Here is a 25,995-nt window from a genome sequence, read left to right as displayed (position 1 = left end):
TTAAAATATTAGAAGCTTGATGCAATTTCATTTCGAATGCAGTCACAACATTTTTAAATGATGACCGAAACGGCTTGATGACTGGTCGGAATAAAAAATATTTTTTCGACATGGCATTCATGAGTTACCTAAGAGATGGGAAAAATATGCAATTTCAAACAGCTACTTTCAATAAACCAACAGGTCTTAAGGACATTGAGGTTTAAATTTGCTGGTCAACTGTTAAGTTTTGTTCTAGTAAAACACAAGTTTTTTGAGATATTCAGCCCTATTCTGTAGAATTTATGAGCATTTCAGTAACCAAACCTTATTTTCATTTATGTATGAATTATATTAATGAGCAGTTTTATTATGATTTATCTTGTGTTAATGAGAAATTATTGATTTTTTCTATGTTAATTTTTTCTAAGTTTTCTAGTTACCGGATATCCGTTTCATCTTTAATCATAATACTCACTAGTGTTTCTTTATTACATCGAACTATGGAAAATGACACGCATTTTAAAACCCCAATAAGATTCTCAAGCGCATCAAGAGAGCAGAAACAAAACCTGGAATCTAATGTTAAAAACATTTAGACCTGTTTTTTACATTTTTTCATTGGGGTGGCAATTTCCATTTTAGGGTTCGAAAAATCAATTTTTCCCATTTTTTTACAAAAATTCATGACTTTTGAAATACTGGATCGCTTCAGATGAACGAAATATCAAATTAAAACTAGTCTTCCTTGACAAAATATTACACTCCCAAAAAAACAGGAAGTAGGTTATATCTGTGGTATAACCGCAAGGGTGACGTAGGACTATCGTTGATTTAGTGATCATTTGTTTTTAGTTGCATCTGAATCAATTCTGAATGAATGAATAAATGAATATTTGGGAGACTTGGAAAACGAGAGCGTAACGTTGAAGGCATAATATTCAGCAAAAGAAGCAATCACAACGAAAGTTGTATAATACATAATACATTGCTAGTATTGTGATATGATTTATATTCCATTACCAATAGACAAAATATCTGTTGCATCAAATCAGTCTACATATATTTTGCGTTGGCTCGTCCTTTCTCACAACACCCATTTCTCGTTTGAGAAATTGTTGAGTAAACATCGTTTGCCAGTGCGCGTAGAGCGGGAATTCCTTCTTAAGATTCATTACACCTCTAATAAATTGCCGAAAGACGTGGTCTAACGTTGATCGCACTTGATTGAAAAATCACAAAACCAAATGTATTTAGTCGCAGACGTGGTCTAACGTTGATCGCACTTGATTGAAAAATCACAAAACCAAACGTATTTAGTCGCAGTATTATATGGATAGAAAACATAATAAACTCTTTCGTTTGAATGTAATTTTCATTCCCAAGAGAACTGGCAGATTATTTTTCGGCAAAGATAACATCTTTCCAGATTCTCGTCGATACTCGAAGCCCACCAGTGGTTAATGCTAACTCGATAACCACCTGTTCATTGCACTTGACTGAAAAATCACAATACCAAATGTATTTGGTTGCAGTGTTATATGGATAGAAAACATTAAAATAAACTCTTTCGCATGAATGTATTTGGATGAAAAAGTAACAAATATATAACGAGTAGACATTTTATCTTTCGAATGAAGTGTTTATCATATTTCGTTCGGTTGTTTAGGAGCTATTAACGCTCAACATCTCGGTCTGCGGCGTAACGCTTTCGTTTTCGAAACGTAAACGAGTATAAAAGTACCCGCTGCTAGTGATCCCCGATAATCGTTCGATTAATCGATTAATCGAATACTCCCTACAGAAATAGATTATTAATCGAACGAATACTGCACAACCAATAATCGAAGCGAACGAATAATTTACGTCGATTAATCGATCCAAACCCAGAGAGAATAAAATGTACGGCCGCTGTAGTTTTATCCTAAAATCAATCATTATTATGGTATCATTATGGTGAATTGATTGCATCTAATTTGCAATGCCAGTTTCCCCAGGCTCCATGGTTTTGAAGTCTGTGTTAGGGAAACATCCATTCATTCCAGCGATGGTACCTCAATCGTTACGCAATCATAACTGATTGGATTTCGGAGCGACACTTGCTTTTATACCGATTGGTGTGATTTCAATAGCCTGTTTTGAAAGCAATTTTAAGGCAATTGAAACAAGTTTTTAATCAAAAAGTAGCAAGCATAGAACGCGTAGACATTTTATCTTTCGAATGAAGTGTATGTCATACCATTTCGTTCAGTTGTTTAGGAGCTGTTAACGCTCAAAATATCGTTCTCCGGCGTAACGCTTTCGTTTTCGAAACTTACACCCCAGTATAGAAATGAAAGACGTAGTCCTACGTCAAAATTATGGTTTGTTTACGTAATTATTGATAGTATTCGATTTTTTAGAGGGCGCAATATTTTTCATGTTTTTTCTTGGAAGCAAACAAAAACATCTTTGATTTTTGAATATATTATATGAAAAGGCATATAATATATTCAAAAATCAAAGATGTTTTTTTTTGTTTTTTTGGTTATGATTTTTCAAAGTTAACATGTTTGCAGTCCTAATTAGTAGACCAGACCTACATTGATTTATAGCGACTGTAACATGGTTACATTATTAACAGTCGTTATCATTTCGAATCCTTGACTATCATGGTATACGTAGAGACTTGAACCAATTTCGATGATTGCTTTTGTATCTAATAAATGATAAGATTGAATTTAGGGTATACCGTAATGCTTTTGAATCCGGACGGCTTTTTAATGCGGACACATTTCATCTATATATATATATATATATAAATGGCTTTCTCTCTGTCTGTCTGTCTGATTCTTATGAACTCGGAAACTACTGAACTGATCAACATGAAAATTGGTATGTTGGGGTTTTTGGGGCCGGGGAAGGTTTTCATGATAATTTGAGACCCCTCCAACCTCTCTTAGGGGTGGAGAATTTTCTGCATTATTCGAGAATGAATCAAGCAAATGAAACCAAATTTGGCATGTGAAGGTTTTAGGGTGCAATAAATGCTTTTACGGTGGTTCAACACTCCTCCCCCTCTCTTAGGGTAGGCTGTCATACAAATGAAAAACAAATTTCTGCATAACTCGAAAACTAATCAAGCAAATGGAGCCAAATTTGACATGTGAAGATTTTAGGGGGCACGAAGCGTCTCTATGGTGAATATACACTCCTCAACCCTCTCTAAGGGGAGAAGAGGGGAGGGGTCTGTCTTTATTCTATCATATTTTCTGTATCAATTTTTTTTAGCAGTTGAAGTTGCCATCGTAAGCGCTCAAGTGTCCACATTTCGATGCATTACGATACATCTTTTTCGGATTAGATTCAATGTTTCGATAATACAATCTTATGGTAACTATTTTTAAAACTAGCTAATTAGTTTTAATTTGATATGTCGTTCATCTGAATCGGTAGTTCAAAAGTTGTGAATTTAAAAAAAATCATTTTTGAAAAAAGGGAAAAAATGATTTTTAGAACCACCTTAAAATGGAAATGGGCGCTCTATGAAAAAAAAAAAATAAAAATGCGGATCTAGTATTTTGTGATGAGGAGCAAAACTATCAATTCTCACGAAAATCCGAATAACCACTATACCGGTTTGTCTTGGACTGGCTGAAGAAATGCTCGTCTACAACCGACCATTTCTTACCATCCTCTGTAAGAACGGTAACACACTCGGCGCCATTCACCTTTACTTCTGCACATGATCGCACGGCATTCAACGCAAACTGGTTGGCTTTTTGCCGTCACTTCGGGTGCGTTCCACCACGACGGTTTCATTTCACGCGGTTTTACGACCGTTTGGCTTTCTTTGCACTAGGCTTTGATCGCGTTCACTCCAGCAGTTACGTTTGGGATTGCGCCGGAATACGACGTGTTTTTTCTGCTATCGGTGTTTCGCAGGGCTTCAATTCGAAGCGCGCAGCGCGAAGTTTTGTGCAAGATTATCAACACAAACTTTTGTCGTGAAAAAAAGGGCTCGAAAGATAGTGCAAGTGGCTTCGTAAAGTGTGTTTCGAACGTGTGGATATTCAGCAGGTGATCGTTGTTTTGACTAGAGTTAGGCTTCGATCTGAACGGATTTATGTGCGGCAGAACGGAATTTGTTTGAAGCCCCAATGAATCATAGAGCATATCAGCATCGTGATTAGAGTGTAGTGTCTGAACGACGAAGTGCACTGAATCTTATCCGCTGATTGGCGTGCTAAAATCCAATCAACGACATCGGGTCTCGTTTGCAGCATCCGGTTTCATCTAGCAGTTAGAAATATCCTTCAGCACTCAACAGTGACAAAAAAAAGCTCGTAAGTAGAACAAAAAGTTTGCGTACCTACACATTCGCCTGCAGTATGACTTCACGAAGACTTCAACATCCAAAGCGCCGAACCTTGCTAACGATTTCAAATTGAAAGTGAAAGATACCCCTCGCCATGTCCGACGCCTTCTACTCAGCTGTTCAAGCACCCCCATCCCCCATTATGGTGGTCAACGTGGATAGCGATAAGAGGGTTATTTACATGTATATGCTTTTTTGAACAACGCGAAAAGAAAGTGATCAGTCGGCAGAGCGCTGTGGCAATAATAAATTACATATTGAAAAGTTCGGTGCGATAGTGTAGTCCCTACTGAAAGAACCGGTAAAGTTTGATTTGGTTTAAGAATACACTATTCAGTATTTGGAATCTATCTATCTAAGCCAAATTTGGCATATGGAGGTTTTAGGGTGCAATGAATGTTTCTATGGTAATTAGATACTCCACCCCCCTCTCTAAGGGGGGCTGCCATACAAATGAAACACAAATTTCTGCATTACTCGAGAATTAATCAAGAAAATGAAACGAAATTTGGCATGTGGAGATTTTAGGGTGCTATAAATGATTCTATGGTGGTTAGGTACTCCTTTACCATCTCTTAGGGTGGACTGTCATACAAATGAAAAACAAATTTCTGCACAACTCGAAAACTAATCAAGCAAATGGAGCCAAATTTGGCATGTGAAGATTTTAGGGGACACGAAACGTTTCTATGGTGAATAGACACTCCTCCTCTCTCTCTAAAAGGGGAAGAGGGGAGGGGTCTGTCTTCATTCTATCATATTTTCTGTATCAAACATTTATTCCATGTAGAGAAACATGTTATTTGCAAGTGGTTGAAAAATCTTGAACGAGAATTGTGTCTGAAAATAAACTGATATTATAATGACGAGTTTTGGTAGAAGTACTAGGAACTTTTTAGTAAAAGGTAAATTCAACGGTGTCGATTAGAAAATCAATCAATGAACAGTTCTGCGATTGGACTAATGAACTTGCGCTTAGTAAGAAAACGTGAATGTTTGAAGGTATTGATAACAAAAAACAAATTTTGGGCGGGACGAAGTTTGCCGGGTCAGCTAGTATCATTATTATAATGGAGCTCAGTAAAATGAAACGTTTTTTAAAATTAAATCGGTTTCATATGGTTTGTTCTTATAAATTTTTATGTTAAGTAATGTTATGATATGTTCATATTCGTTAATTGTTTTCTGATCAGCATCACAATACCGTGGTTGGGCCAAATGTATTATTTTTTAATTTGAAAATAATATACAGAATACTAGATAGGTGCCCTGGAATCTCTCAGGAGGTGATAGAGGAAAAATACCTTTTTTTAGCACATGGTCGAATCTCAACTGACAGAGTTATCGAATTTTCATTGTTTAGGGATCCGATTTCATTAAACTGGACCTTCTTCAAAATGTACACAGCTTAGAACGATTCAGTTACTTCCATTTGACAAATGATATAATTTGGTGCTGAATACAGTCGTAAAACATTTAAATTAGCAGAATTAAGTCAATTGTAAAAGTTAAAAACATAAAAGCTAGTGTTTTCTAAAGCGTTTTTATTAATTTTCTCCCAAAAATGCATGATAAACTTGAATGTTTCCTTTAACCACAATAATACTCTCTACGATTAGTTCTTTAACAAACAACTTCTATCTTTTTTAATTTCTTAATTTTTTAATATTATTTTAAACACTACCTGATAAGGCTTCAATTAGAATCATCAAAAAGCACGATTTTTCCTCCGTTGAGTTTCCAAGGCGTACTTGATGAATTCGTAAGCGCCAGGACAGCAACGTTGCACGTGGTAATCAAGTAAGTCGCGGATACACAGTTGAGAAAACATCGTGGTTTTCGAAAATTTTACCTGGAAGATTCCGGATCAGTTACCAAATCTCTTGTATAGTATGAGGTACTGAAAAGTATTGAAGATTTCGGGAGTATAACTACAAAACCGGTTTTTGAGGTAGGATTACGCCTTAGGATTCTATATAACGTATAAAAAAAAAGAACAAATTTCGGATGGCTATGAATAAAACTACAAGATGAACTAATTTTTCCTTAAATCTTTCATTCATCGGGCCTTCTACAAAAATGCATCGACGTCCTTATCAGCTGATTTAAAGCAGCCTTGGCCTAAACTGTGAAACGACTACGTCCGATACTTTGTTCGTACTGGCAATTTCTCCCTAGAGCACGATGAAATTGGAGTCCAATTATTGCACATCGTGTGGCACGTTGTGTCCGCCGTATATAGCCGATCCGGCATTCATCCATGGCGAGAGCGTCGAAAGGAATTCTAATTCTGATCGCCGACAGTGCAGAACAACCGTAAAGTGCAGCAGATTCTGGAGAGGGAGACCGAGAACAAGGTAGCCTCATCGTCCCTCGCCTTGGGCCGGGAGGACGGCAACCAGCCAAACGATTTGTTCATCGTGGCTAAAATGAACATTTTTACTCGGAAGCGTCAGTCTAGGCCGGGCGTGTCTGAGCAGCAGGCAATCACCCAGAAAGAGCGGCTGACAACAAATCGCTGGAGGAGATGTATCGGCTGAATATAGACGTTGTACCGAAGTCCGCCAACCCTCCCTAAGTCCCCCGGCTGCAACAGATAGAAAATTGCTGGGCGAACCAAAAACGGAGGATCTACTTCAATAATTTTCAGGTCAAACAGAGAAGCAGTTGATCGCCAAGGCCACGAAAGATCTGAAGAACATGCTGACAAATATCTTCTCATCGATAATGGCTAAGGTTTCGGTCAACTACCGTTAGGCTGCTCGGCAGGGCGTCTAATATTTTTTAGATGTAACATTGAAACGTAACATTCAAGCAAAATTTTATCCATTGAATTATTTTATGTGGTTTATTTTACATCGCCTTCAGGAGTTTGTCCAGTTTTTTAATGCATACGTTAGAGTTAGGGACTTCAAATGCATTTTAGGAGTAATCAATATCCCGATATATGTTTTATTATATACCGTTAGTCGGGAAATTTATTCAGCTGAGAAGAACGTAAACAGTGAAGATAATAAAATAAGTTAACGAACAAAATAGGTATGTTTTCACGATTCTATTCGCCGTTCCCCGGCATTGTTGCATACAATTTAGGTGTTAGTCTGCATGCTGTGGTTCCGTTTTCCGTTCTAACATGTTTTTATCCTGACGGAGAAAGCTAATTCCCCATTTACTTTTTTACGCTAGATGGCATCACTTGCCCATGCGCTGCTGTAAATCAATGACATTACGAGCATTTAGATGCAGCTATCCAGAAGCTGTTTAAGTAAGTCATTTGGTTGTGCCCATCGTTATTTTTTTCACGATGGAAATTTTTTGAAAACTACTAAATTAAAAAAAAAAAAAAACAACAAACTTAAAACAATTGTTTCATTTGACTTTGACTGGACTTACAAGCGATCAGAGTTTGCAAGTAAATACGAAACCATAATATTCCGTCATAACAACGTCAGGCTCATGTCATAATACTGGTTATTATTCAGGCAAGAGCGGGTTAGAAGTTTTACTTTAGCCGCGTTATACACTCGATGAAAAAATTAGAGTAAATGAGGTTTTAGGTGATTTTTGAAATGCAGTAACTTCGTGAAAAATAAACGCATGGATTTTAAAGCTTTAAATTTTTAAAACACTCGAGTTTTAGGACATTTTACGAACTAATTTTTATCTTGGTATGGGTAATTGTAGTGGACAAAAATATCGGGAAGAAATGAAAAATCGATTTTCTTCTGTTTTTCATTAGATTTTGTGGAAAATTTTTTTGCTAACTTAGTTAATAACAATACCAATTAATCTTATCAATCAGCTTTCATTTGATTCCTATAACAGTCCTGTAGGACTTTTAAATTAACAGACATTTTTGTATTAATGAATAGTTTCCCCTTCGTCTGCGATGAAAAATTATTCAATAAATAACGATCCCACCGCTGATCGGAAGACAGTTTTGAAAATTTCAACTTCAATTCTGTACAATAATAATTTGTTAGCTTGACAAAAAAAAAAAGAATGTTATGCATCGATTCCAAAAATGTATCAAAAACAGGATTTTTATAGTGTTTTACAAAATTTGCTGTAATTCTGCAAATATTGCAGTAAGTTTTAATGTTTGCAGAAAAAAAATTAGCCAAGTGTATTCCCTGTGAACTTTTCATATTGATAGCCGTTTTTTCTACACAATCGATCAAATTTTGGAGTAATTCAGAGGAGCACTTCATCGCAAATTGTACCAGAAGTACAGAATGCTGTGCGTATCTTTTATAGATGTTTACATCACAGTATAATGTTTTCTTTATGAGCCGACGATATAGATTTCGAGGGTTAGGCCTCGAACATTTAGAAAATACTTTTGAAGAATCGAGATGATTACTGTAACGAATGACGAATAATTGTTAAGACTACAACAAACAGCATTGAGACGCTTTTTACATTGGAATTTTTGTCAATTTATTATTTATCCTTTTCGTATATCTGATTGGGGCTCATTTGCATTAAATCGTGTCCCTGTTTATCTTGTCAATACATATGGTAAACTACACACTATCGTCTTTTTAGCGGAAGAGAATTCCATTCGTCTCACTGTTTAGTTAGATCGCACAGAGGCTTGGTTCGAGGCTTCCATTGTTCACAAATAGTCCGATGATTCTAGTTACAAACAGCAGAGCGTGTCTGGACGGAGGGAGGTTGGTTATCGATGGATATTGTGTGAACGTAGTTATTCTAGAATGTCACAGATAGACGATAAATTGAGGGTTCTGAGATTAGAACACACGGTCGTTCGCTTAGTAAAAGGACGGGTAGGCTTCCGGCTATGAAGACCACCCTTGTTTGTACATGTCAGATTGTGTTTTGTGATGTTTACATTGGAGAAAAAACGAACGCGCGATATAAGAGAGAAAAACGAAAAAAGAATTTGTCTTTAATTTCAAATTGCCAAATTTCTCGTGCTGAATCACTAAAGTTTTTAAGTAGATGGGCTTACAGTGAAGCTTATGCTTATTAGCAGCGCGGTGTTTTTAGAGGCAGTCAAGGCTATTAATTACTAACAATCGTCATTCAATTTTGTGAGAGATAGCAGCGAAACTTTCTATATCTTACAATTTAACCATCTGGATAATTTGAGCGTTTGCGTTTGGTCATAATTTAGCCGCAAATACATTCCCAGCTGTATTTTACAATGTGAAAGATAGGTCAGAACATCATCTATCGGATTCTATAGCAAACTTAAATTGGAACGTTTTTGTAGTTGAGTTATTAACTAAAGAAACAAGTTGATAAAGAGAAATCGATCAAGTTACTTACACCCCTTGCATTCTAAGCCCCTCAATTGCATTGAATATGATGTTCACATGAGAGAAACAAAAAAATGCTGAAAACTCTTACGATTTCATGATCTTTTGAGCGGGAATAACAAAATCATGAAGCTATTGGATATTCAATTGATGGCAATTTTGTTGTGACTTGTTTTCATTATTTGAGTGGCTAAAACATTCAAAGAACAGTCTCATCTCTTGGTCTTCGAGAGCAGTGACTTTTCCGACGGAATCTTGCTCGATTGAAGGCTATTTTCTAGGTCAGACACATGGACACTGCGGGACTTTAGCATGTTATTTTGGTATCGTTAAAATAATAAAAGAAATAAAAGAAAATATTCTATGAATATTGAATGAATGAATGAATATTATACTTCACACAAACACATTATACAACACATATTGAGCTGGTATTTATAAAACGACTGTTTTAGTTGATAAAAACAACTCACTGAAAATAATGTTGGAAACATCGGAAAAGTTGCTAAATCATATTCATATATGGATTTTGAATGGTAAAACATTCTCAAGAGATATTCACGATATTTCACGACATTTCAATTTTGCGAGAATCTGTTTCCTATTTCTTTATTTATCTTTTTATCTGCGTTTTGATATGATTTTAAAACTGGCCAGGAAGAATGTAAGCTGCCCATCAAAGTTTTTTTTTTTTTTTATCTTCGCTTGTTTTACGTCGGCATATTTCCGCCACTTTAGTGCCAATCACCGACATCAGGGAGGCGACTCCACCTGTTCCTACCTATCAGACTCAACAACTCATGAGCCGGGCCAACTTCTTTTACTTCCCGTCCGAAGGAAGACGTAACCAGAGATTTTTCGCCTCAGAAAATCCCAACGACGCCAGCTGGGATTGAACCCAGGCCGATCGGATTGTGAAGCTGTTACGCTAACCACACAACCACTGGCGCCGTCAGCCCCCATCAAAGTTATTGATGTGTTCTGTATCGGGTTTTCGTACCATTCGTCAACTACAATGATACAAACGAATTAATCTATCATTCACAAAAATTATTCTCAGCTAATGAAGATAGATGGAAATTAAATAAATTTAGAACCTAATTCAGATAAAAACAATTGGATAGTGTACCGTACAATTATACAAATGGTACACATTATTCATTTTTGTTCATTTGGAGATTTATTTGAAGTTTGCGTGTGTGGAATCAAATTGTGATTTTAGTGTTTTCCTGAAAGTTATCGTCAAAGTAGTGATATTTGCGTAGAACGGAAACATAGAATCAGAATTGCACCGGACTTATAATAATTTCTGTCGACTTTCAGGGGACATTATCTATTCTTCTGTCGCATTTTTTTAATAAGGCACAAATCATATTTGTGGGATGAAGTATTACTACGAACAAGTATTATTATTTGCTAGTGAAGTATTAATCGACTAGTAAAAGTGAAGAACACTTTCAAAACTTTTACGCTCTGGTCCTGTAGTTCATTTGCATTTATTGCAATATGTTATGATGTCGTTGTAGCTCGTAAGTTTTTATGCCAGTGTATTAATTGCTTGTTTCGCGTTTGAACAGTTCGAACACCGCACCAAGCAAGTAACAAGCAATTTCCTTTGATCTGGCACAAAGCGAAAGGTAGCCACTAAGCGCCTAGAGAGAACTTGTATCATGCTCCAATTTTGTAGCACTGATTCCCAATCAACATGCACACTGCTGATGCCATTTTGCCCAGTATAGTTTGAGGCAGTTGACTATGCCAATATAATACGAAACACGCGTATAGTGAAGGAGAAAATTGCAAGCTGGGAAGGAAACTCGTTTGCCTTCTTTTCCTATAAAATGAGGTTAGTTAGACTATGCGGGCGGTAAATGCGCAGAAGCCATGGAGTTTGTGAAATTTCCCAATCACGCCTCATTCTGTCAGGAAACACACTTTGTTGAGATCCTGTATGACCTACACTCACTTTTGAATCATTACTTTCCGTATTCGTTTTATCGTGGACGTAGTAATTCCTGTTCAGGGCGGTAAACGATAGTTTCATACTGAGTTAGCTGTCCGTCAGTGGCGGAAGCGTTTAATGCTCTTATTCTTGTTCCTATATTCTAGTGACACCCATGGGCCGAGCATCACTTCCATCTTACCCCAATCCCACATGTAGGAAAACAATTCGCCTGACAAAACCTCTAACCTTCATTCCATGTGAATTCATTGCGATGGAAGAATCCCAAAATAACTACGTTTTTATTTCACCCATTTCGGTTGAAAAATCTCACTATGATTTACTGTTCTTTTATCTCCTATTGATTCAATTAAAATCGTTGGAATTTACTCTGCGCGTAATTCTATTCCATTAGCTAAATTGTTATCGTAAGATTCATCTATGCAACCATTCCATGCCAAACCGATTTAGTGTTTTTCAGATTTTCATGAAAAGTGGTAGTTTTGTTCCGTATCGCAAAATATGAGACTCGCATTTTTTTTTTAATTTTCATTAGGGGGCCCATTTCCTAGGGTGGTCCGAAAAATCTCTTTTTCCTATTTTTATTCTTTTCTTCCTAAGCTAGTCTTCTTTGAAAAAAAATTACTTGGGAAAAAATGGATTTTGTTTCCGTAATTATTGATTGAAATTGTTTATTTTACAGGGTTTCGGGTTCAAGGGCTGTATGCTTTTTTATAATTTTTCTTGGAAGGATTCGTTACATAAAATATCCAAAAATCAGAGAAGCGATTTTTATCGTTTTTTAATTTATGATTTTTCAAAGTGACCCGATGGTCCGGAAAATCAATTCTTCCCCTATTATCCAAAATTGACTTTTTTTTTTTTCCAAAAATCATAACTTTTGACCTACTGGACCCATTCGGATGATCGACATATCAATGTCGATCAATGCAATATCAATGCAATGAGTCTTTTTTGAAAAAATATTACACATGTAAAAAATTGGATTTTGTTTTCGTAATTACTGACTGTATTTGTTTATCATTGTTTATTTGATATCGGGATCAGGGGCGCTATATTTTATCGGATACCGGATATCCGGCAAGCTTCGAGGGCGGACGGCCGAATATCTGACTGTCGGTTATTCGGCTCTTTTTTGAGAATACGAAGCTGAGCGAAACTGCATGTGTGCATGAAGCAAATTAAAGGTTACATTTTAGAGAGAAATTAATTTTTACATGAAAATAATGAACGGCGATTACATTTTCCGTTATGAATCTATATCCTTTAATACAAAATTATTTTTTTTTGCTAGGAATAAGGAAAAGATTTTGAAGAAAGAAAGTAAGAAAAGAATTTTTTATTACACTGATGAGATTTTTGTGGAAATATTGACATAATGTTAATACTGGACGAGTAAGAGTAAGTACTATGAATTTAAATAAGCAAAGAACATCGATCAATAATTTGCCTTCAGGATAAGAAACCAGAACGGTCTTCAGGGATGATGATTTGAGAAAGGGTCCACTTACTTCACTTTGTAGAAGTTTGTATACGAACAAAAATAAAAAAAAATACAAGTTCCGGCCTCTTCTGTATATCCGAGGCAATTTCGTATTTTGCTGCATAAAAAAGTATTTGGACATTCACGAGACTACACATAGAACATCGAACATATCTCGCAAGAGAGCATCTCTAAACGCTGGATTGGGAAGTCATTTCAACGACTTTTCAGGAGAAATCAAAATTACCTAATTGCAACCTATTTGGACAGAAGGTTCATGTCAGACTATTAAGGAGTTTCTGAAACGGAAACATTACCATGCATGATGAATTAGCACATTTAATTTTATATTCTTTTTCTCTTCAAATCTGTTGCATCCCGAAAGAGTGACTCTGCTACAACTTCTTTTCTAAATTGGGTGAAATTTAGAGCAGTTGGCAGGATTTATGTTCTTTTTGAAGAAATTCACCCCGTTGTCTCGATGCCACTATAGCGCTTCTTCGCTGTAGTGTCAACTTGGTCCATTTTGAGCTTTTATATACGGAAGAATACAAACGACGCAACTTCCGGCAGGCACTTCGTACTATAAATTTTCCCCGTTCACGGCCAGTCCGGAGCTAAAGAAAAGCGGCTTTGACATCCCATTCTCGCTGATTATCAGCCACAGCAGCACCTTTTTGGGGAACTTGGTGTGTGAAATAAACTTCGGAGCCCACTTCCTTCCCGGGGGAAGTAAGATTCGAAGTGCCCTGCCAGTCGTTGCCATCCAGAGTGAAATAGGTCTTGTCGTCCATCATCATCGCCACGTCGCGATTCGTCGGGAAAATCGACATGAACATCTTAATCAACCGCTGCCGTTGCGTCATTGCCTGCAGCTCCTAGACCTGTGGACGAGATTTACGCTTCCTAACATGTATGCCATGTTCGCCAGGTATTTTTTACTGTTTGGTCGGTTGCACCGACCTTCCGACCAGGCGCACGCAGCGATGTACCCACTTTTCTTGTCGCTCAGGGTCGTCGGCCGTCCGTAACCGGGCTTTCTCTCGATGCTCAGATTGTTGTCCATTAGTACCAATATGTTGTAGATGCCGAACGGACGTATCCGGTGTCCATAAAGTGCCGCACGATGTCCGTTTTCGACGTGGCGGGGTACCGTTCTTTGAACGCGCACATTTCTGAACGGAGTAGCTTCACTGTTTTCGCCATCACGGTTAGAGTTCGATTGATAGAGCTGTAAAATTTGCTGACTAATGGGTTACTATGATTGATGCTGCATGGTAGTTTTGTCAGTGCGTGTGAAGGTAAACCCATGAAAAATCGGCAATTTTTGTCCATTTTTTTAATGCAAACTCTACTGGCCCGAAAATATAGAAAGCCTTCTCACAGACAAATCCTTCTTTGGATGAAATTGAATTTCTCTGCGATATCATAATCCAACAGCCCTAGGTTTATTCTAATTTTTCTCAATACCAGCTTCCGATTCTGAGTTACACTATAAGGCTATTTGTGGTCCTGCCGATCGATAGTTTGCTGCTCACGGAAATGTTTTAAACTTGACCTCGTCGGATTTTTGAAGTGAGTATCCAAAACTGATTTTCGGTTCGCGACCTCAATCAAGTATAACTTCTTTCAAACAAAATGAATCACGACGAACTTTTCAGCACTGAAAGAGGAAACATTTCAAAACAAACTGCTGTCAAAACTTTCCAGATCCGACTACTAGGAGCGCAGTGCTTTTTCAATGACTTGAGCTTTACTGCCTTTTCTGGAGCAGCATGAGGTGACTCAAATTTCACCAAACAGTCGTACAGCGAAAATTGCATTGCAATGGTTCTCAAGAAGATTAATTCGTCCAATACTTCAATTGAGGAATACTGGACAGTTCTGAAGAATATACTGAATTAAAAGGTGGAACTACTATTGAACTGAAGCATTTCGATCGGGAATTGAATTGCGAAAGATGTCTGTGCGAAAGATGATGAACCGTATTCGGAGAGAAATTCAAGCAAAAGTTACACGTGATGGAGGCCGCGAAACGAAAATTAATTTTGGACACCCACGTCAAAAACCCGACGTGGTCAGGTTAAAAAATCGCGAAATCGTTGAAAATGGTCAAATCGACCGTGTGCAGCGTTCTCAAACGTTTCCGAGAGATGCATACTATCGATCGGCAGGTTCATACCAAGCGTCATAGTGGAACTAAGGATCGGAAACTGCATTTGAAGGTGTTGAAAACGATCAAGGCAAACCCAGGGCAGTCGGACTATGACATCGCCAAGAAATTCAATGCCGACCGGTGCACCGTCAGAAGGATTCGTCTGCGCCAAGGAATACGATCTTATCGGGCCAGTAAGCAACCAAACCGGACATTGAAGCAGAATGTAGTAGCCAAAGGACGTGCCCGGAAGTTATACAACAAGGTTTTAACGAAGTACGACGGATGCATTCTCATGGATGACGAAACGTACGTGAAGACGGATTTTGGGCAGCTTGCACCAAAAATTTTATAAAGCCACTGGTCGGGGTGATATCCCCGGCAAGTTCAAATTCGTTTTTGCCGATAAGTTTGCAAGAAAGTGTTTGATCTGGCAAGGTATTTGCAGCTGCGGACGAAAAACCCCGGTTTTTGTGACAAACAAGACCATGGACTCCAAAATGTACAAGGAGGAGTGCCTGAGAAAACGTATTCTTCCGTACATTAGATCTCACAAAGGACCAGTAAAGTTTTGACCAGATTTGGCAAGCTGTCACTACAGCAAAGAGGTACTACAGTGGTATCGAAACAACCGGGTGGATTTTGTCGAAAAGGACATCAACCCACCCAACTGCCCTCAATTCCGCCCTATCGAAAAATATTGGGCAATTGTCAAGCAGAAGATGAAGAAGAATGGTAGGACGACTCGGGATGCAACTGAGATGAAGAGATGGTGGAACAAAATGGCCACCGAGGTCAGCGAACAGGGTGTCCAAACTATGATGAGTGGTATTCGCCGAAAAGTTCGAGATTTCATCAAAACCACATCGGAATAATTTTTTTGTTATTTTTCCTTTAAAGTGCAATAAAAGACCTACATTTTGAGTATATAACATTTTTATTTTGTTCACATAGCTCCGAGACAGACCCGTTTTAATGGGTCCAGATTTAAGATGAACTATGCTTTATTCATTCAAGCTCCTTTGAATCAGGGGCACACTGTGTGAAATGAAATGGAACTAATAATTCACAACGAGTATCAAACTTCGGGTTTGTATTTTTCAACCGTGCATTGCTGCAATTTTTTTTGGCCGTTGCATTGAAAATTAACTGTTGATGTTTTAAAAAAAACAAGAGTTAATCAATATTACATTGTGATAACATTCAAAATCCATATTTCAACCCAATACCTTCAAAACTATTGAAGTTCAATTTTTTTGCAGCCTCTACACCAATTGGCGTCACTGTGGTGGTTGGCGTAACCTTGACATTTGGTCTTGAAGACACTTACTGGTTTTGTATGGCTTGAGTATGAATCGTACGCAGGAATATATAAGCAAATCGAAAAACAATTTACTCGTAACAGTTTTCCGTATATTTAATTTTGCAAGCAAATGATCTCGGATGAACAGGTTTCGATAATTTCGGCGGAATTCAATTGCACGATAATTCCGCAATTATTAACCTGATGCTTGTTTGTATCATACCGCAGCAAAGAAATTGATTTCAATTTGTGTTTTACAGCCAGATTGAAATAATTCAAAAAGCGTGGAGCGGATGTGAGAGGAATTGTTTTTTTACTGATCTCGCGAATCACTCGAAAACTAATTGTATAGAAATATAATACCCAAACAGCTGAGTGGAAATAATGCGTGTAAACAAATGTTGATGTTTGATCTTTTTACATGGCAATAAACACCTTCGGTGTTTGATGTTTGGGAGCATTGGCGCGTGGTATTACCGGTCGAATTTAACACCGTGCATCATACATTCACTTAATTGTATCTGCCATTGAAACAATAAATGAATCATTAATTGAAAATAAATCTTATTAAATGTGGCGAAAACAACACTGGAGAAATCATGTTTTCAAGAAGTGGCAGTGGCAGTGAGCCGCAATTGAAACGACAGTCGAAAATGTCGATTTAGCAGGTCTCGTTTAACAGATACGCCTCCAAATATCAATCACAGTTCTGCGCCAAGAAATTTGACTCGTTGTCGCCCAAATTAGAAAGCTGCGTTCATTGACTGCGTGTGATATACAGTCAACAGCGGTCGTACCGTCTTAATAGGAAGTTCGAATGAGAGCCGTGTGGGCGACTGTTGTGAATAAAGATGAAACCATCGTACGTTTTTGGTATATGCCGGTTCCGACACTTCGGATATTGATATTCATTGGCAATCGCACATTTACATTAACAGAAAGAATATCGAAGATGAGTGTAACACGTATTTCAGTGGTTTGCGATGTCAATGTAAAATCTATGAAAAAACGTGATATTCAACATATAACACAAATACACTTGGAAAAAATTTCGGAGCAGAGCGAAACTTCAAAATATTTTGGAGAACAGGTATAAACTATTTTGCCTTTTTTTTCTTTCCTGATATTTTCGTCCATTACAAATATGAATATAAAACCAACAATAGATCAATAGATGTGTTCAATGTTCTAGTTCTATCTTTAAAATTAAAAAAAAAAATAGTAAAGTTAAAATAGTAAAAATTGCATCTCCATGTTTATTTATCTCGAAGTTCTCCCCATCAAAAGGCACTAATACAAACCGAATGTGTTATTTGTCTCTTCTAAAACACAACTCGATTTTTGTGAAACGGCATATCCCTCACAAATTTGCGTGACCGTTTACGTATAAAAATTAGGTTGAAATGAACCACCATAGCATTCTATCACTTTCAAAGCGCATTTACTGGTTTTTCATTTCTAGCGCAGTATGCCGATGACTTACCACCTTACCACCCGAGGTTAATCCAGCTTTTCTTACCTGTTTCTGGGAGCGCAAAAGTGGAAAGTGGCTTGCTTTCGTTGTGTCCAGCCGCATGCATTTTGCATGCTTTTCTCTTCGTAAATTATAGTTCCTACCGAGAGTGACCACATGTAAGAGGAAATAATATTAACGGTGGCCGTTGCGAATGATTATTTTTTCAAGGCCAGCACGGTCGGTCTTTCACCAGAAAAAAGGGGTTAACTGCATCTACACTGCTCGTCGCGGTTCGTTAGTCTGTAGATACGATACTTGTTTTTCAGTGAAGAAGACTACTACAGCTTCATGTACCATGAGAATTGGGTGAAAATAAATTTTCTTTTTTATATTTGTATAGCATTGACTCTTTGTTTCGATCATGTTTATTATATTAAAATTATTGTCAGTGAGATTAAAAAAAAACTCACTTTTTTAAGATGTGATCACTGATAGATAATTTGCTGTATTTGTTTTCAGCTTTCCTCCATGAAAAAATACTCGAAAACAAATTACTGATCGAGATGTGATCTTCGACGAAGTAATAGAATGAATGAAAATAATTAAATGCAAAATATTTTATATTTTTGACCGAAATTCGTAAGCTTTTTAAAATTGATGGTTCTTAACAAAAAAAAAAAACATTTAAAAATTACAGGAGGGTTGTGTATGAGACACGACCGTATAGCTGACGTAAAATTATGCTAGGGTATTTGTTTCATATTGATTTTAGATATGCTTAAAAAATTCCATTATCAAACTCTTTCAGAAGAATTTGGAGGCCCATTAGTTTAGTTTAATTGGATGGAAGAAAGAAGGATGTTGTTATCATCATCGCTCGTTGGTACTAATGGTACTGGTGGTATGAACTCGTGCATATCGCATGTGTATATCCCGATAAAAGATGTAGAAGTGGAATGAGATATACTGAAATTTAACCTATGTGGTCGTGAACTATATGGCTTGCGATTTGTATGGATAGAATAATGAAAAACATGTACATTCTGTCAAATACATACCGGAAATTTGTAATTTTCAATTTTCATGCTGAACATTTTTCTTTTTTTTTAAGTTGGCACTATTGTTATTGATCCTAATGTCAATATCGAGCGCGTTCTGTCATGTAGTTTGTTTAGATGTTTGTAGTCATCAAGAAGAAGCTAATTTTTTTTTGTTCGAAGATTTTTTATATGGAACTCTATTGGTCAAAGATATTGTGTGAAATGATGCAGAATACGTTTAGTGAATCAACTATGCCCAGTGGATTTGTTGTCAATACCATCATCGTCAAATCCTATCATGTCGCGAACAATTTCAAATGCCTTCTTGATCAATGCAGTCAGTCCTTGACGTTTTATAGAAGCGCCAAGATCATCATTAATTGTGTCACGACTACGAGAAGAATGATTATTCGTATGTGGGAACAAATCTGCTTATACGAAACGTCTTTCTGCAATTCTTCCAATCAAGGCTTCAAGCAGCTGCTTCGAAATTCCTGATGGTGGCTCCGATAGCTGTTCTAGTATAAATTGCAATCCGACGTCAGCTTCATGAAGGGTGCAGTTATTTCGCAATAGCAGTTCAAAAGCAACTAGAACGGGTTCAAGGACATCAACCAATTCCTTTATCGCTATCGCTTATGTTTCGTTCTCAGATCGAGCAGCGATTTTTGAACTGAAGCTCGGAGGTCGTAGAATCGGTGCAAAACTATCATTTGTGTATTTTCGATCTTATTTTGATTCTCGAGTAATATTGCAAAGCGGCATAAAGGCAAATATTATTTCTGGTGTAAAAATAAAAATTACCGAAATTACCGGTAATTCAGTAATGAAAAATGATCCGCTATTATCGGCAAAGCCGGTTGACAATTCCTAGCCGTGACGACCATCCACAAAATGAATGGAATGGCACTCAGAAAGCCTCATTTAAGTTTGAGAGAGCTTTAAATATCTCTCACGTTCGTCATATTTTGGTTGATGTTTTGGGCATAAGAAAAATCGCAGCACGACTAGTGTCAAAAGAGCTCAATTCTTTCCAAAAATTTCATCGCAATCAAGTGGCTGAAGACATGGTTGAACGATCAAATTTTGATACCACGTTCATCCAACGCATAATTACTGGCGACGAGACATGGGTGTACGAGGATGACATACAAACGAGTCAACTCTCATCAGCATGGACCGCTGCAAACGAGTCTAAACCGAAAAAACCACGTCAATGTCGAACAAAGGTGAAGGTTATTATTAATTCGTTTATTTTTACAGGTTCAGTTACATAGGTTTAAAGGAGCCAAACTCCTAACTATATTTTTACTAGAATAATTTTATGGTTAATAAAATAGGAAACCGATTACTCGCGGTCGACTCGAGTTTAGAAGGGTGACACATCTTCATTAGGAAAAGGATGGGATGTGAGGAGATTATAACAATGTTCACATTCACATTTACATTCACATTCTCATTCACACTTACATATCACACTCAATTATTAAAACTATCCTTACATCTAATATGTATTTACAACCAACTTATTCTAATGTTAGTAGGAAGGGAACCGATAGCTCGCAAAGGACGAAAAGGAGGGGAAAAGGATGTAAGAACAATCACACTCGAAAAGGTGAAGGTAATGCTGATTGTTTTCTTCGATATTCATGGTGTTGTGCATTCGGAATTCCTTCCGGAGGGCCAAACGGTCATAAAGAGTATTATTACCTTGGCGTTAAGAGGCATTGGAGGGATAAAATTCGATACATTTGGATTTTGCATCACGATAATGTACCAGCTCATTTTTGACCAAAATTGGCACGAATGTGATTGAACAAGTACCGTACTCTCTGGAAATGGCCACGTGTGACTTTTTCCTATTTTCAAAACTTAAAATACCGCTTCGTGGGACCCGTTTTGACAGTATTGAAGTCATTAAAATGATTTAGCTGCGAGAACTGAAGGTAATTCCTGCTATACAGCTATAAAAAGTGTTTCGATGACTTGATTATTCGTCGGAAAAAGTGTATTGATTCAGGAGGGACCTATTCTGAAGGCGATAAAATTAGGTTGGGGAAAAAGTAATCCATTATTTTTGAGTGAAATTCAAAATCTTTTTTTAGCACATTAGGGACCGCTCACGAGTTTTCTCATATTTCGCGTTCCGTCTGTTACGGATGGATCACGGAAAAACTCGTGTTTCCTACACTTGATGGTTAAATCCTTGGTCTGCAAGAATCTAACAAGGCCTACCGATGGCACGCCTTCGTCTCGTCCACACCGAAGAAAAAGATTTCATTCGTGGAATTGGATAAATGAAGCGTACAAGTTTGCCCCAAAACTTGCGGTCCCAGACGTATGTCTTACAGATTTCTTTGTGGTTCTTAATGTGTTAATATGCTTCGGATTGTCCGTTTTGTTGGAAAATTTGTTGCCATTCTAAAAGGGGTTTCATAATGCCTCTCTTATAGAAGTCTTGGTCTTTATTAGAGAGAAACTCTAGCAATAGATTTTTACAATGTTATCTTGATCCTAATTTCTCATCACTTTGGCAGTTTTGCAATGTGGGATGAAGGTGGTAATCGCTTGGCGCCAGGTCCGGACTATATGGTGAATGCATTAAAACATCCCAATCAAGCTCCCAGAGTTGTGTGGTCTTGCGTTGTCCTGATGGGACAAAAATACCTCCTCTGTTGGCCAATTCTGGATGTTTCTGGTCAATCGCTAGCTTCAAACGGCCCATTTGTTGACAGTAGAGATCTGAATTTAGTGTATTGCACTATTTTTTTCAAATTGAAAAAATAATTGAAAATTAAAAAAAATTAAAACCAAAAACTAAATTGCACGTATTTTATTGTTACAGTACCGGCACCATTAACATCATTCACAATTTCAGCGGCCTGGCTTGCATTTTCGCTTTTATAAAAGTGTAAAATGTACCGAAATTCCCTTTGTTGTTAACGCCCTGTAACTCATAACTGAATGGAACAAACAAAAAACAGCCAAACAATTTTTTTAGTGTGAAATGTCACCTTTACAACGAGCCTAAACCTGGACTTGTATGATCTATATTACGCGAGATATCGATTACTATAGCCAGCTGCCAAGAAAATAATGAATTAGGGTAAATGATCTTGGTTTGTCCAATTTGGGGTGTTTTTACGCAACTAGTAAATGCAAATCGATTTTTCTTCATGAAAATCACACATAATCGATACGAGTTTGGGTTTGTTGAAAAGCCCCAAGTCTCTAGTTGCTAATACTATCATAAGGTGTTGAAATTATTCAAATTTTTATGTTTTTTAACGATTTTCCTTAAAGAAGAATTATGATCATGGTTTGACCATCTCTGATCATGGTTTGCCAAAAAAAATGATCATGGTTTGTCCGGTTTTAGAAATCTCCATTTTTGAATGAAAACATTCGAATTCACAATTAGATGTTGCATTTATCATTGCTTGAGTTTACTGTCATCATATTGATTCATTCATAATTTAGGCATTCTTCAGAATATTGCCTTTTCTTGGGCATTTTAGAAGTGTTCACCTTAACACAATCAACACAGAAAAACCATACTTCTGCTATGCGCGAAGCACACCATAAACAAACATAAACAAACTGCAGCCCGCCAAGCGGTTGCCATAGAAATCATGTGGACAAAACAACATTATTGAATTGGACAACTCATGATCAGAATTGAGTTCATCAAAATGCGTTAATTTAATGGTTTAGCTATGTAAATCCGATACAAATGGTGAGCAAGCATGATGTTTACAATATTTATAAGTGTTGTAATCCAGAAAAGGTCTGAATACGTGTCAAATAATCATCTGGTGATCGATTAAAGCTTGAATGAGGGCCGCATTGACACAAATAGAAGGTGTATTTTATAATCCTTTAAAACATGTGATTTCGTAAAAATTAACTATCAAACTACTATAAATCATGTGAAAGGCAATTTCATTTATATGTTTCGAAACATTCGAAGGCCTTATTTGACACAGGAGCGCTGAATTAGAGCATTCAAAAAAGTGGGCAAACCATGATCATATTTTCGACTGGACAAACCAAGATCATTTACCCTACTGGTATATTAGTTATGGCGGCTTTCTCCTCAGTCAACCCACCCTTACTTGGCCATAATTTCGTTTAACCACAAAGGCGTGAAAAATAAATGAATAATTTTTGTCAATCGACGGGCTTCAAAATTTTAAGGGGTTGTGCCTAGGATACGACCGCATTTTCGACGTAGAATTACGAAGTTATATTATTCAATCCACTTGTTTATCACTTCGAATATTATTTTAGAATGCATCGTAATTTTTGAAACAACTTTCTAGAAGAATATTGTAGTGCATTGGAAAGAGTTGTAGTTTTATAGAATCAGCTGAAGATGTGAGTCATAATTCATTCTTTCCCTCGCGAGAACAATAAGACGAGCACGAGAATCATAAGTAAGCATCGCACGAGTTTTTTTTTCATTTTCAATTTTATAGCTCTAACAGCTCACTCACAGGCGATTATATGTTTGTTCCATCACCAACATCCACATTTACGACATTGAGCTCCATTTTCCGAGTTTGACAAGCAACAAAACAATCATCTATTTTCAGGTGGAATGAAAACACTATTATAATGAAAATTATGAATGAAAAATTGATTTTTCTATACTTCCTATGTATTCTATGTAAAATAGTATCATATTTTTTCGCAAATTGTGAATATACATAATACGAGAAATGTGTTTGGTGATGTATTGTTATAGATACGTAGTAATATTTCCTGCCGATTGATGCAAATATCCCTGCAAACAATCGAGATATGGCGAAATTGCACCTTAAATTGCAACATTTCCTATCTACTTTTTCGTTGACCGTTCAATGATTGCTGCTGCATTTGATTCGTGTATCAGCCAACTTTACACACAAACTATAAACACTTTTGCTTCTATAGTACGCCTGAGGTGGGAGCGAACCCCAACACATACAATAGTGAGGTTGTATCTAAATAAATGCAGTGTATAGTCATATTTCTAAATCCAGGATAGTCTTCCTTATCCACACTTTCGTTCCTCGTGCGCTGCAGCCAATTTCATTGTAGTTGCATACTTTTAAACAGAAGGCTTCGTTTTCTTCGATGCTGTTGTAGCGAATGTGAACGAAACTGCACTGATATTTTGCAGTATCTTCCATTTGTTCCATTCTTGTATGGACCTATGTGTGTATATGTGTGTTACATCAGCATTGCGAATGAATTTTATCTGTTCGTTATGCTGCGCTCACTTACTCGCTCGAGACTGTTGTTTCAAATCGCGGATGGCTTATTTATACCAAATAAGTTGGAAACGGGCGAAAACGAATGTATTAGTTGCTCGTTAATGACGGTACGGGTAGGAAAGCATACAAATCGGCAGAACAAGTATATGGGAAAATTGGAATGCTTCCCGTTTTCATTAATTTATCCCATTAAGGGATTAGGAGATTAATAATGTTTAGCATATCAAACAAATCTTAGAGAATTTCCGATTCGATTGGTATGCAAATCATCAGAGTTTGTTCGTGGTGAGACTAGTTATAAACGTTAACTTTCTTTCATGAAAACGTGACCTGTTATCTGATTTGGCATCCTTCCTGAAAGACGTAGTTCTACGTTAAAAAAATCCATAATATTTTTTTCCTTGTGTTCCTCAATATAAAAGGAACCAGCGGGAAGTGTATTATATATAGTCCTGACAATTTTATAGATTTCTTTACAGTTTAATTGCTAATGCCGTTCATGATGTGTTGTAACGGGCAAAACAGCGTTTTATTATTCATATCATGCGTAAACCGTGTAATATTAGATATGCACAGTTCAAATGCTAATGTAGTCACCGTCCGCACGTCCGTTATGAACGAACCTTTGTTTTCTTGAATCGTTCATTGGTGGTCAACCAAAATACCAGCAAGGATAATGGCAACCAATAACATTGAGCTTAGATTGGTTTGTATTAATTTACGAACATACCAAAAGGTAATAGATTTGCACCTCCATGGTTATTCCTCTGCGTTTATTAAGGTACTATTACAGTGTTATCTGTAATTATGTTCGCGATAATTGAATACAAAGTAGCGGCAGTTGGTTTGTTCGACTCGTCAATGGAAAACTTCGTCTTGATGAAGTTGAAGATGATTTCCAGCGCGTACAAAAGGGCTGGTAAACTTTACACCTTAACATAATGCTCATGCAAACGTATGAAGGGTATAGATTAAGTTGTAAAGCGAGCTCTGCAATTGTTTTTTCAACTGTTGTTTTCGTAACTAGAAAATAACGTGCTTCACTCTGCGTTTATGTACAGGATAATCATGCTTTAATCGTACGGGAAACAGTCTTCCCCCTGATAGCCATTGAATCTGGCTACATATTCTCGCATTCACAGACTCTTTTTTTTAGAGTCAGTGTGGAGATAGGCGATTTCATTGTTTTAGTTATTCAATTTCTGCAACGAATTGTGTACAGGGTAATGAAAACAAATACACATCTTAGCTGAGGGTCATCCAATTTCTCACGGCCGCCAGCTTACCGGAAAATGCTCAGCATGTGCCTCTCTAGTCTGAAACCCGATCTTGTTTGTCTGTATGAGCCTCAACTATTGAACATGTTACCGTTTTTTAAATTTGAACTTCGCTTTATTGCATAAAATGTTCGTGAGACTAAAATGGGTTGACTGCAAGGCAACTAAAACAACATTGTAGCAGTTACATGAATTTCTGATACTATTGATGACTCACAGACTCCAGCGCCTCCAGCACGCCAGTGCCCATTCTATCTTTAGTTTTTCCTGTGTCCAACTTGTCTCCAAGCAGCCAATGCATCAAATTATCATTCCCCAAGCATGATTGTTCACATCATTTCGTTGGCTTCTAAGAAAATAATCCAACTCAACTCAATCGATTAGAACGTTCTCTTGTTGATTCAGTCTCTGCATCGAACCTGTCCGTCTGTTGATTGGA

General features: G+C 37.1%; 1 protein-coding gene across 1 annotated transcript in view; it reads left to right on the top strand.

Annotated features, from left to right (window-relative positions):
• Nucleotides 1-3,836: 3,836 nt before the first annotated feature.
• Nucleotides 3,837-25,995, top strand: part of LOC129776450 (uncharacterized) — a 46,828-nt gene continuing 24,669 nt past the window's right edge. Inside the window, exon 1 of the mRNA XM_055782104.1 lies at nucleotides 3,837-4,304. The gene's annotated coding sequence lies outside the window, so the exon portion shown is untranslated. The remainder of the gene's footprint in view (nucleotides 4,305-25,995) is intronic.

The sequence above is a fragment of the Toxorhynchites rutilus genome, chromosome 3, assembly GCF_029784135.1.
Source record: "Toxorhynchites rutilus septentrionalis strain SRP chromosome 3, ASM2978413v1, whole genome shotgun sequence".
In the NCBI taxonomy this organism is placed as follows: Eukaryota; Metazoa; Arthropoda; class Insecta; order Diptera; family Culicidae; genus Toxorhynchites; species Toxorhynchites rutilus.
This window is presented reverse-complemented; position numbering and strand designations above follow the sequence as displayed.